At 45.6% G+C, this 12288-nt stretch overlaps 1 long non-coding RNA gene across 1 annotated transcript; it reads right to left on the bottom strand.

Moving 5' to 3' along the window:
* Window positions 1–305: 305 nt before the first annotated feature.
* LOC105611079 (uncharacterized) lies at window positions 306–8013 on the bottom strand. The gene is made up of 3 exons (XR_001434753.4): window positions 7670–8013; window positions 1983–7340; window positions 306–547 (listed from the first exon to the last, which is right to left on the bottom strand). It is a non-coding gene; the product is annotated as an uncharacterized LOC105611079 (long non-coding RNA).
* Window positions 8014–12288: the final 4275 nt, after the last annotated feature.

Below are 12288 nucleotides of genomic sequence, written 5' to 3' on the forward strand. Positions count from 1 at the left end.
CACATCTCCTCTGGATCTTGGTTTCCCATCTGTGTAGTGTCAAGATTGATTCTAAGGTCTTTTCTGCCTCTAAAAGGCACTGGTTTGCTAAAAGAATAAAGGATGGGGAACAAAATAAGGAGCATTCTTCTTCCCTGAAATTGAAAACAAAAAACCTAAAAGGAAACCCCCTCAATCCCTTTCTCTTCCTATTTTGCTTTTTCTATGTTGTGATTCATTAATTTTTTAAATGGCAATAGCTTCTTCCAATAATATTAGCACATCAGTTATTTATCCTATAGATGATTGAAATAGAAAATGCCTTAAGAAGGGAGGAGCAGTCATTTATTTAGCTGAAAAGTGTTGGGGTATCAGGCATGGCTGGATCCAGGAGCTTAAATAGTACTGCCCACTTGCTCACAGGCTCTTACTCATTGATATAGCTTTCATCTTTTAGCTTTGCTTGTCTTCATAAGTTTCCCTTGTTTCCTTTCTCCAAATAGCTTTCTCACACCATTCTTATAACTTTAGCCCCCTCCCTAAGGAGAAATATGATTCCCCAGCATATCTGCCAAAAAGAGAAAAAGAAAAAAATCCTTAGACGCTAGATGTTCTGTATCACGGACCCCTTTGAGACTCTGATGAAAGCTATAGGTATACCTTCCAGGGGGGAAAAAATGCATACAAAAAAAAAAATTACTGCATGTTCATCAAATTTCAAGTGACTCAGCTCTGTTTAAGATTCTATGAACTAAGCATGATATCCCAGATTCACTGGTGACTTGAATGAAACTGGATGTTCAGAATTATGTAGGCCAATGCCCTCGTCTTAACAGATACAGAGGGTGAGGTAAATAACTTGCCAAGTCACACTAACCTAGGGCTAAGACCTGCTGCAACCCTGTCCAGTACGTTTCCCTTCCCTTGTGCTGCCACCTTGGGATTGAGTATATTCTCCAACAAAGAGCAGGTATCTCCCTGCCACTATAGAAAAAAGGGAGTCCTAGGGAAGGAAGAGCCTGCACCCAATTCCCAGAGAAGAAAGTACCATTTGAGAGAGTCCTCTGGAAATGTTTTCTTAGCAACACAAAAATTTCAAACAAGTCTGTCACAGAATCCTGATGCAAGTGTGGCCTGGCGTGAAGTAGGAAAAGGAAGACAGAGCCTCAGCCCCTTGGCCTCCTTCTCCACCTCCTCAGCCCTTTCCCTGGCCTGCCCCAAACACTCAAGGGCTCCACAGCATGAAGTCTGAAGATCACCAGTGAGTGGGACTTGGAGTCAACAGGACCTGGGGTCAAGATCTTGGGCAATTTACCTTGCCTCTTCTCATCTGTTTCTGCATCTATCAAATGGACACGATCATCAGAGCCCAGCAGGAAGCACAAAGAATTGAATGAGCTCACTGTGGTGTAAACACTGAACTGTGAATCACTGGGCAGACGCAAGTTATAATTTGGACCTCGGGTATCTGAAGCCACAGTCACCAAAGGTATTCCTTGAGTTGCTCAGTTCCAATGACCTCAGACATGATTGGTGTTTGGAGGCCACCCAGGCAGCACAAAATAGCAGTGACAGCCTCATACCTCTTTCCAGAAGGAAAATTGACCAAGCCATGGCTCACATCCCCAGAGAATGCTAGGTTCCGGATCTACCCCCAGCCAGGGCCTGCATTACGCTGACCTCTCCAGGAAGCCTCACTGCGGTGTACCCCAGCCAAAGCCACGAGTTCATCAAGAGCCCTTGGGGAGAGCAGGTCCTCTCTGCTCTGACCTCACAACTGGCCATAAAGCAGCCCTACTTTATCATCTCCAGCCACCCAACCGCTGCTGGGTCATTTGTCACCCCTGAGGCATGCACGGGGATACATTTTTACAGCAACTAAAGTAAAGAGGGCAGTGGCTTGGCAAGGGCAGTAGTTAATCCTGCAGTTCTGGGCTCAAATCCCACTCCTGCCACAACCTCAGTTTCCTTAACTATAAAATAGTAATAATAATAATACTTACTTCATAGGGATATTAGAAAGATCTAATGAGATTATGAGGGTAACACAACACCATGCCAGTCACCTGGAAAACATCCAGTAAAGGGTAGGTATTCGCAGAGTATTGGTTATTCAATTCATTACTTTGATATATGAAGTTTAGAGAATCTAAGTAAAAGGACAAAGAAAAAAAATTCAGTGCTATTCATCGGACGTCAGGGTTTTAGGACTCAGGTCCAACTTGAGGAAAAAAGACACAAGTTTATAACAGAGTGAAAGAATTTTGTGTCTTATAGCATGAAGAAACATATTACTCAAAGCAGTGATCAGCCCAAACTAAAAGGAAAAGTGAAAATTAATAAAAAAATAATAATGTTATAGAACAGTCTAGAGTGACAAAGCCAGAATATGCGTGTGAGGGAAGCCTGGGTGTCTTAGAGATAGTGCATCCCGTGATAAAGGAGTGGGCGGAGGGGACACTGGGCTGCTCTGAACATGTACCTGGGTTCAAGGCCCATCTCCACTGTCTGAACCAGCTACTCAGGCCTGAGATTGAACGCCCTGCATGAAAATAGTGGATACAATTAGCACTGACCTCACATTGGGATGAGACAAAATACAGAAGAGCTTGGCCAGACTGGGCATTATTTTTAATATCTGTGGGCCGCTTATGTGCACTGAACCTTCTTAAACCAACAGCTCCTTTAAGAGTCTGATAAAAACCAGAGACAACTGAGCATAACAACCCAAATCTCCTAACAGATACATGGATTTCAGCAGATTTTACTCTCTTGATATAGAGAAGTAGCCAAATCAAGAGAGAGACATACACAAGAGAGATGGAGCCCTCACGGAGCCCAGCCTGGATGAGAGGTGGCTGAGTCACCAGGGAATCCCATTTACGTGTGTGACAGGATTGGGGGTGGGGTGGTGTCTACCACCATCCTCTCCTGGTGAGACCCCAAGTGTCAGGCTTCATCTACCATCTGGGGCATGGAGGTGGACTTCCCATGGACTTCCACCTGGCCCTGGAAACAGACACGGTAGCTTCCAGCGACCCCACCTGCTCTCAGTCGATTCCTTCAGGACCATCTTCACCCTACCCCATCAGTCCACAGAATCTTTATTTAGGCTGGCTGAGGGTGAGAGTGAAGATATGAAGAAACGTCATGTCACTTCAGAAGAACTTGCATCCTCTCACAGTCCTCCCACCTTGTACCTGGACCTACCTTCTGAAGCTTAACAGCCAGGAATTGGCCGTGTTTGTCTTCCTATTTAGTTCACTGAAGAGTGTGGGTTGGGAAGTGGGGAGTGAACAAATGTTCAGTCTGCTCTGACGTTCTCTCCCTGGCCCCGCCCCTTCCCTCGCTCTGTTGTGGCCACACTGGCCTCTGCTGGTCCTCAAATTGGGGAGCCTTGCTCCCTACTCAGGGCCTTTGCACTTGCTGACACCCCTGCCTAGTTCCCCCTCCATCCATGTGGCTTCCTCCCTCAACTCCTTTCCATCTTTCCTCAAATGTCACCCCTCAGGGATCATCTGATTCCTCTGGCTGTCCTATTTAAAACTGACCTCCTCACCGCCCACATCATTCAGCGCTTATTGATGCCTAGCATGTTATATGACCCACTGGAAAAGACCCTGATGCTGGGAAAGATTGAAGGCAGGAGGAGAAAGGGATGAAAGAGCAAGAGATGGTTGGATGGCATCACAAATTTAATGGATATGAGTTTGAGCAAGCTCCAGGAGATGGTGAAGGACAGGGAGGCCTGGCATGCTGCAGTCTATGGGGTAGCAAAGAGTTGGATACAACCAAGTGACTGAACTGAGCGTGTTATGTGTTTTTATCTGTTTTCATGTTTTTTGTCTTCCTATGCTCACTAGAAATACAAGCTTCATGAGAGTGGGTATTATTGTCTGTTTTGTTCACTATTATATCCTCAGCATCTAAAATAGTGCTTTCCATACAGTAGGTGCTTGAATATTTTTGAATGAATGAGTGTATGTTACCTCCCATGAGTGTCAGAATGCTCTCACAGCAGAACAGAGTGCTCAGGGACCTCATGGCAGGGGCTCCTACCTCTAACCTGATGTTGGGAGCTGGGCCAGGGGCAGTCCTGGTCAGGGAAGGCTTCCTGTAGGAAGTGGCATCTGAAGAATGTCAGCTGGGTCCTGCCTACCCAGCACCCTTGTGTTTTCATAGTTAGTGCTTTCATATACCCCTCAGTGGAGGTGGGAGTCTGAAGGCCAGGCATCTGGTCATAGCCCAGCCCCCAGGTCCCCACCCCTCTCTAGGTTTCTGTCTATTGTCTGACAATCAGAGGCCCTGAGTCAAAGACAACCCCTAAGCTCTGCCAATCTATGATTCCACTTTTGTTCTCTCCTCAAAGCACAATCCTCAGAGACAAGCTATTTGTGGAGACAATTTCATTGGGATTAGTAAGATAAAGAGCATTGGCCCTTGCTGATGGCCTCATTCAGAAAAGCAGCATCTATATACAAAGCTTCCAGAACAGCTCAGGAGCAGATGAAAGTGTAAAAACCTGGTGACTGTTCTCACGTGTAGTGCCAGCTGCTACTGCTGGAAGCACATTTGAGTCTCTGCCAAACACCACCTGAAAGCCGGCAACCACTCACACCTGTACTTCACTCCCCCACTTGTTCTTTCATTTATCCTACAAGCGATTGTTGAGCACCTGCACAAAGCCAGGAGCCAGCGAAACAAAAGCAAATAAAACACAAGGTTTGTCTTGTGAACATTTCAGTCTGGAAGAGGAGATTGGACATTCCCTGAAGACACAGGAATTTTGGAAGGACCCAGTGTCATTGCCATTGGAGGCCAGTAGATAAAGGGCTTTGGGAGTTCCAGGGAGAAAGGATTCGAGTTGAAGCCCTAACCTTCGATGTGATGGTGTTAGGAGGTGGAGCCTTCGGGAGGTAATTAGGTTTAGTTGAGGTCAGGAGGGTAGGGCCTCCATGATGGGATGGGTGCTCTTATAAGAGGAACCAACACCAGAGCATCCTGTCTCCGTCATGAGAGGATGCGGTGAGAGGGAAGTCACTCGCAAGTTAGGAACAGGGTCCTCACCAAGGACTAGGTCTGCTCATGCCTTATCTCAGACTTCCAGTCTCCAGAACTGTGAGAAAGAAATGTCTGTTGTTTAAGCCACCCCGTCTGTAGAGTTTGTTTGGCAGCCCAAGCTGATGGATACAGGAGGCTCTAAGACACAACAAATGAGAACCTGGATGAAGAGGCATGTCAAAGAGGTGAGAGGTGACAGGGTGGATGTCTTTAAAGGACTGGCTAGGGTGGGTGTCTTTAAAGGACTGGCCAGGGTGGGTGTCTTTAAAGGACTGGCCCAAGCAGTTCCATGTCCATAGTGTTCCCAGAGCAGTTTTCCTAAGACAGGCTTAGCAAGTACAGGAATCCCCACCTGACAGACTGGGAAGCTGAACCTCTAAAAGTTATTTCCCGGGGTCACATGGCTGATAAAGGGGAGAGTCAGAACAAGACTAAACACTGCCTGGCCCCAGCCTAGAATTCGTCCTCTCCTACCAGGTCTGTCTGTGTGATAGATGTGTTTCAAGCCTAGGTTCCAATCAGAACATAGCTTGGAAAGTGGCAGTATAGCCTGGTCATTAGGCTGAGTTCAAACCCTAGCTCTGCAACTGACAAGCTGTGCGGTCTTAGTGAAGTGATTTAACCTCTCTGAGCTTTAGTTCCCACACTAGTAAAACCTCCATGACAGAATCGTCTTCACACAGTTGCTATGAGGAAGAAATATTTCCATGGAACTGAGAAGTGTTGGGCTTACAGAAAGTGTTCAACTAGTGTTAGTGATTAGCTCAGTGTGGGGACACAAGGGAAACCAAGGGTCTCAGAACTGGCCAACAGGAAAGTGAAAACCTTCTGTCTGAACCAGGGTTAATGGGTGCTAGAGGGTTCTCTTCTTGCTGCTCCGCTCCAGCATGTGGAATCAGAGTCTCCTGACCAGGGATCAAACCAAAGACCCCTGCATTGGAAATGCACAGTCTTAACCCCTGAACCACCAGGGAAGTCCCAGAAGGTTCTCTTCTGAAGCTACTTATGTCCACACTCCAACTCTCCTGGGAGAAATCCTATTTGGGGAGATCTGACAATCAAGGTAAACCAGGAGAAAACAAATAGTGCATTCAGATCCTCTGAGCAGGGACAGATGCTACTAGGGCCTGGCAAGCAAAGCTCAGTGGCAGAACTAGGTTCAGGAGCTGGATTTCCAAGGAGTCTTCTAGGCTACAGGCTCTCAAGCTTTTTGAATACAACCCACAGAATGGAACACTGCACACTGCAACCCAGTACACGTAGATAATCGATATATAGATATACATATACCAGGGTTTCTTGAGAGGTTGAGTTGGATAATTTATTCCTAAGGGAGTGGGGAGAGGGCTCTCTTGTGAATTGTAGGATACTTAGCAGCATCCCTGGCCTCTACCTGCTCAATGTTGGAAGCATTTCCTGTCTCGCCATAGTTGTGACAATCAAAACTGTCTCCAGACATTTCCAAACGTCTCCTTAGGAGACAAAATTGTCCACGACTGAAAACCATTGAGGCATACAGATATAAGGAACAAGAGTTTCATAAAGTTTATACTTGCTTACAGAATGTACTCTATTTCTCATTTTGTATTATTAATTAGATGGTCACTTAAAATAGTGCTAACTGTGGCCCACTAACTCAATTTCACGGTGCAAGAACCGTAGTTTAAGGAATGCTGTTCCAGGTGAGGGTTTCTGCTTATCTCAGACCAGAAACTCAGCTGTAACTGTTTTCCAATGTCGCCTGTCCTTCCTAGAGAAGAACCTTTGCTAAGAATTGGGAAGATGTTTGGGTTGGGAAAGTTTTATATCATCTTAGGACCCCTGTAAAATGCCTACCTCAAAGGGTTGGGTGGATGGTAGTGAGATAATCCCTAGAATAATCGCTGCTGCTGCTGAGTCGCTTCAGTTGTGTCTGACTCTGTGTGACCCCATAGATGGCAGCCCACCAGGCTCCCCCATCCTTGGGATTCTCCAGGCAGGAACACTGGAGTGGGTTGCCATTTCCTTCTCCAATGCTTGAAAGTGAAAAGTGAAAGTGAAGTCGCTCAGTCGAGTCCGACTCTTGGAGACCCCGTGGACTGCAGCCTACCAGGCCCCTCCCATGGGATTTTCCAGGCAAGAGTACTGGAGTGGGTTGCCATTGCCTTCTCCAAAGAGAACTACTCCCACAAATGTAATACAGACCCACCTCTGGCCTCTTCCGGCTGATTTGTTATATGGAAGTAAAGCCCGGTAATCTGCATTTTTTTCGCAAATGATTCCACTGGTGGGTAGACCACATCTGGAGAAGCACATGCACCCTGTCAAGAAAAGGATCAGGTTTTACTCCCCTTCCACATACACCAGAGTCTGCTGTTTTCCAGGACGTGCTTGGGTAAACACTGAGTTGGCCATCTGCCTTAAGCCTAGGTGGCTTCAGAGAAACGAATTTTCTCCTCTGATCCTTCTGTCCCAAGTTGTTGACCACCCACCTCTGCTTCCAGCGAGTAAGAAGCCAAGCCGGGACGTGGGGGTGCGGGGTTGGGGGAGGCGGGAGAGAAGAGGAGAGGGGGTGAAAGGAGGCGGGGAAAGGACGGTGTTGTAACAAGCTTGGGGAGCCAGTTCCCACAAATCACACAGCAGTTGTTACCATGTCTTTCAAGTCACACCAAGAGGTTTCAGTTTCCTTCTCTAGCAGGCTCATAAATAAGTGGCATAAGATTTCTGTTTTCTGCTGCTGCCAGGAGTTGGGATCGCTGTCCAGGGGCGGGGGGCTCAGTGCGCCGAGGTGCGCTGGGCTCTCCTGCGGGGCTGGCGCCGCCGCGTCTCCAGCTGCGCACAGCAGAGATGAAGCCTCCCGGGACCGCTCCTCGCCTCCCAGAGTCGAGCTTCCTTCCTGTGTACGTGCAGAGACTGGGAAACAGTACTTTAGACACTGCAGTGACCGACACCGCTCCAGGGCTCCTTCTCCGGAGCAGGTGCTGGGAGCGGGACAAGCTCCGCGGTGAGGCGGACCCGGGCGCCACCTGTCGTCCAGCGCGCCTAAGCGAGAGGAGTGTGAAGGCATGAAATTGCTTTGCAATTCCGTGACCTCCCCAACTGACAAGTCAAAGAGAGGGAAAGTGCACCAAACACTGAGTGAATTTACTGAACTTCCTCCCTGTACCAGACGGGTAAGTCTACATCTGAGTCTGTCTCTTTTGGAGAACTCTGGGAGTAGTGAGGAAGATCAAACTAAGATTGCGTTTTTCTACCTGGGTATACAGATGTGCCAGGGGCTTCACAGAAATGTGGGATCGATGTGGGGCCTCTCCTGAAGCACCAATTTTGTGGGGTGAGACATGTATTAAAACATTTTAAATATAAAACTAGAATCTGAAACCGAGGGATTTGAAAGAAATTTTCCTCTCCCTATCCTTAGTCGTGCCCAGCTCTTTGAGACCCCATGGACTGCAGTCTGCCAGGCCCCTCTGTCCATGGGATTCTCCAAACAAAAATACTGGGGTGGGTTGTCACTTTCTCCTCCAGGAGATCTTCCCGACCCAGGGATGGAACCCATGTTACTTGCATCTCCTGCACTGGCAGACAGATTCTTTACCACTGAGACACCGGGGAAGCCTTGCAATTGTGCTCCCCAGACATTCCAAGTTCTGCTTTCACTCTCTCCTGCGGGTAGAGAGATTTTGGTGGTTAAGAAACAGGTGCTGTTGAAGAAGCAGTGGAAGGTGCAGTTAGATAGGCCTGGACCCCATGGAGGCCTCCAGGCAGGAGGTGAGGCCCAGGTGTCCAGGAAAATGCTGAGGTGGGGGAGCTGCAGACCACCTGAAGGATTTGGAAAGGGACTGGGGGTAGTGGGGTTAGGGAGGACATTCCTAGAGAGAGATAGCAAGAACAAGACCTAGCTGGTGGCCACTGTGTCAGTGGAAAAAGTGGGCTATTTGGCTGGGGTTCTGGGGGTTTCTGAAAGCCCAGCAGGAAATATTTTTTAAATTGATAATCTAGCGAGAGTGTGAATACAAGGCAACCTCATGCAGTACTAGGGGGTGGTCTTAGCGAAGATGTTTTGGAAAGCAGTTTGGCAATATCTGTAACATTTTAAGGGAACGTTCCTTCAACAGAGCACTTGTAGGCTTGTGACCCACAGGGAGACTCTTACAAGCCCACAGGGATGTACAAGGATCTTTACTGCAGCTTCGACAGGGGAAGGGAAAAAATGGAAACTATGTAACTATCCATCCAGAGAAAAATGCTTAAATAGATTATGCACAGCCCAGCTATGAAATGCAGTATGATGGTTAGAAGGAATGCAGTCACTGGCTGTATACTGACATAGAAAATCACTAAAATGAGGTGGACACTACGGAAAGGGCAGGTTACCTAACCATACATATAGTTTCACTCCATTTATGTATGTTTTAAAGCTATATATTTGTGTGTGTGACTCTCAACAGGAAATGGGAATGAGAGTATGTACTAGAGAGAAAAAAGAACAGAGAAAGGTTTTTCTTTTTATTTCGTATATTCCCTGTTTGGCTTTTTTGTATGCAGGACATATATACACACACACACCATTCCTAAAGTGCTCTAAGGTATTTTGTGTTGTTTTTTTTTAATTGCAGTCAAATACACATCACATAGGGCTTCCATGGTGGCTTAACTGGTAAAGAATCCATCTGCAATGCAGGAGACCAGGGTTCGATCCCTGGGTTGGGAAGATTCCCTGGAGAACGGCATGGTTACCTACTCCACCTCTCCAGCATTCTTGCCTGGAGAATTCCATGGACTGTATAGTCCACGGGGTTGCAAAGAGTCAGACACAACTGAGTGACTTTCACTTCACTCACACATAAGATTTACTGTCATACCCATTTTTAAATGTGTAATTCAATGGAGTTAAATATATTCACATTATTGTATACCAATCTCCAGAATCATCTTGCAAAACTGAAGTTCTGTACCCATTAAACAGCTCCTTATCCACCCTCCACCTCCCTGCCCTGCCCCTGTCAACCACCATTCTGTTTTCTGAGTTTGACCAGTCTAGACACCTCACATACAGTATTTGTCTTTTTGCAACTGGCTTATCTAACCCAACGTAATGTTCACCTATGTTGTAACATATGTCAGTTCTTTTCTTTTTAGGGATAAATAATATTCCATTGTATGTATATACCACAGTTTGTTTATCCATTTATTCTCTAATGGACACGTAGGTTGCTTCATCTTTTGGCTTTTGTGAATAATGCTGCTATGAACATGGGTGTATGTATACCTCTTCAAGACTCAGACTTCAATTCTTTTAGATATTTATCCAAAAACGGAATTGCTGAATCATCTGACAATTCTAATTTTTTGAGGAACTAACATATTGTTTTCCATAGCAACTGCACCATTTGACATCCACACTAACAGTGCCCAAGTATTCCAGTTTCTCCAAATCTTCATCAATAGTTGTTACTTTGTTTTTTTTTTTAATAGTAACCATCTAAATTTGTATGAGATGGTATCTCATTGTGGTTTTTTAAGATTTTTTTTTAATGGACCATTTTTAAAGTCTTTATTGAGTTTGTTACAATATTGCTTCTGTATTTTGTGTTCTGGTTTTTTTGGCTGGGAGGCTTGTGGGATCTTAGCTCCCCCAACAGGGATTGAACCTGCTCCCCCTGCACTGGAAGGCAAAGTCTTAATCACTGGACCTCCAGGAAAGACCCTCTCACTGTGGTTTTGGTTTGCATTTTCCTAATGGTTAGTGATGTTGAGCCTCTTTTACATGCTTGTTGGAAGTCCTTTGCCCATTTTTAAATTAAATTATTTCTTTTTTATGGTTGAATTTCAAGTATTTAAGTCAGTTTTATTGGGTATAATTTATATAAAAAACTCTTAGAGATAAACTAGGAATTTGTGATTAACATATACACACTACTATGCATAAAATAGATAACAGGAACCTACTGTATACCACAGGGAACTATATTCAATGTCTTCTAATAACCTGTAATGCCACGGAATCTGGAAAATATAGTTTACTCACTTTGCTGTACACCTGAATCTAATACAACATGTAAATTAATTATACTTCAATTTTTCTTAGTTTAAAAATCTCTTTAGACTTACTCTTTTTTGAAGTGTATGGTTTGATAAATTTTGACAACTATGCATTTGTGTGACCAATACTGAAATCAAGATCTAGATTTCAACACCCCCAAATTTCACTCATGCCTGTATGTGGCCGCTCTCCTCCCACTTTCAGAGGGAAACCACTGATCTTCCCTACAGTTTTCCCCAGTGTCATAGATAAGAAATCCTCCCTAGAGGAACTAAATATGGGAAAAGTGAAAGTCACTCAGTCATGTCTGACTCTTTGCAACCTCATGGACTATACAGTCCATGGAATTCTCCAGGTCAGAATCTGGAGTGGGTAGCCTTTCACTTCTCCAGGGGAGCTTCCCAACTCAGGGATCTAACCCAGGTCTCCTGCATTGCAGGCGGATTCTTTACCAGCTGAGCCATAAGGGAAGCCTGACTCTTATTCCCCTCATCAGACTCTGTGTTTCTCACAGTGGAATCTTATGAGCTACTTGGAGTTTTTTCTAGTGTCTGAAAACAAAGCCTATATAGCATTTTTATCTGGCATTTTTTAACTTCATCCCCTGGAAAACTCTGTAAAAGCAAAGGCAAGACTGATAACTTCTTATATGTCTCCTTTGTGATGGCTGAAAATACCCTGTCAACACACAGCAGACTGACCTCTGCTGGGGAGACCTCTTCAGCACAGCCAGCAGCTGAGGATCTTTGTGTGTGAACATATGGATGTTTGTCTTTCTTTGGGGTAAATAGCTAAGAGTGAAATTGCTGTGTTGTATTGGTAACTTTATCAAAACTGCCATACTGTTTTCCAAAATTACTGTACCATTTGCATTCCTGTCAACAATGTGTGAGATCTCTAGAAGCTCCATATCCTCACCAACACCTGGTAATGCTAGTCTTCTCAAATTTAGTCATTCTAGCGGAGAAGGCAATGGAGACCACTCTAGTACTCTTGCCTGGAAAATCCCATGGCCGGAGGAGCCTAGTAGGTTGCAGTCCATGAGGTCACTAAGAGTCAGACATGACTGAGCAACTCTACTTTCACTTTTCACTTTCACGCACTGGAGAAGGAAATGGCAACCCACTCCAGTGTTCTTGCCTGGAGAATCCCAAGGACAGAGGAGCCTGGTGGGCTGCCGTCTATGGGGTCGCACAGAGTCGGACACAACTGAAGCGACTTAG

Source organism: Ovis aries, chromosome 5 (assembly GCF_016772045.2).
Source record: "Ovis aries strain OAR_USU_Benz2616 breed Rambouillet chromosome 5, ARS-UI_Ramb_v3.0, whole genome shotgun sequence".
In the NCBI taxonomy this organism is placed as follows: domain Eukaryota; kingdom Metazoa; phylum Chordata; class Mammalia; order Artiodactyla; family Bovidae; genus Ovis; species Ovis aries.